Consider the following 1,371-nt stretch of genomic DNA (forward strand, 5'->3'; position numbering starts at 1 on the left):
TATATATATATATATATATATATATATATATAAACATTATGACAGGTATGTATATTCAATCAAATACATTTCAAGGAAGTTAGTGTTATATTTCTTCACAACAACAACAACACCATCACCCCTAACACACCACATGGCAACCACTACAACCACTAGTCTACAAACCATACCACCACCACCACCACTACTATCATTACTATTACTACTACAACAAAAGAACCAAGCTGAAGTGTTTGTCATTCTTTCTCATATAAAAGATAAAGCAAAAAACGTGTCCTCTCACCTGTGATAAGTCCCTTTACTACCTATGGTACCGAAAGGCCTTCGTCGTTTCCTCGTCAGGCTGCCACCCCATGTATCATGCCACGGGTTGTCCATGGGCTTTGTCAACGTACTGAGCTCTTCGGCCACGTTTGGACACATCAACATTGGAGTGCTGTTGGACAGCTGCAAACACGCTGCCAACATTGTTGATCTAACTACCTGGGAAAGACTTCAGGTAAATAGGTAGGTAGGTAGGTAGATATGTATGAGGTTAGCTGTGTGTCTGGGTGGGTCATTCACTGACTGATTGACAATGAGGTCTCTCTCACTCTCTTTTTCTCTAGTTAAGCTATTGGTGGTGGTGGTGGTGGCGGCGGCAGTAGTAGTAGTAATAGAAGTAGTAGTAGTAGTAGTAGTATTGTTTTCTTAGTCAATAGAAACTTGTTGCTCTCTTTCCCCCCTCTCTCTCCTGACTAAATAACCATTAGCACTGATGGCTTGACATGTGTGTATGTGTATATGTGTGTATATATACATATATATAACAACACACACACATCCACATAGGCATGTAATCTCTTAGATACACTCACATGTAATTCAATCAACACACCCACATTCAAGCTAAAACACTGTTGCATATTTTATATATATATATACGCACGCACACATACATACATACATACATACATACATAGACACACATGCATACGCACACACACACACATTCATGAAGTTCCTCTTTCTCTCACACACATACAATTATTTAATAATATACTGTTGCATAATGTCTCACACATATACACATGCATATATATATCCATATACATACAAACACACATACACGTATGTGCACATGTATGCATATGTACACACATGCATATACATATGTACACACGCACACACACAAATTCTATACATACATATGTACATACATACACAATGCATATATACATACATACATAAATTTAACAAACACACATACACATATGTGCACACATACGCATACATACACACACACCCATACATATATACATACATACGTACATACACACATATACATACATAAATTAACAAGTGCACATATACGCATACATACACCCCCCC

At 37.5% G+C, this 1,371-nt stretch overlaps 1 protein-coding gene across 2 annotated transcripts in view; it reads right to left on the minus strand.

Moving 5' to 3' along the window:
• Positions 1 to 1,371, minus strand: part of LOC106883894 (disabled homolog 2-interacting protein-like) — a 285,725-nt gene that overhangs the window by 139,818 nt on the left and 144,536 nt on the right. The window lies entirely within an intron of this gene.

The sequence above is a fragment of the Octopus bimaculoides genome, chromosome 21 (assembly GCF_001194135.2).
Source record: "Octopus bimaculoides isolate UCB-OBI-ISO-001 chromosome 21, ASM119413v2, whole genome shotgun sequence".
Classification (NCBI taxonomy): domain Eukaryota; kingdom Metazoa; phylum Mollusca; class Cephalopoda; order Octopoda; family Octopodidae; genus Octopus; species Octopus bimaculoides.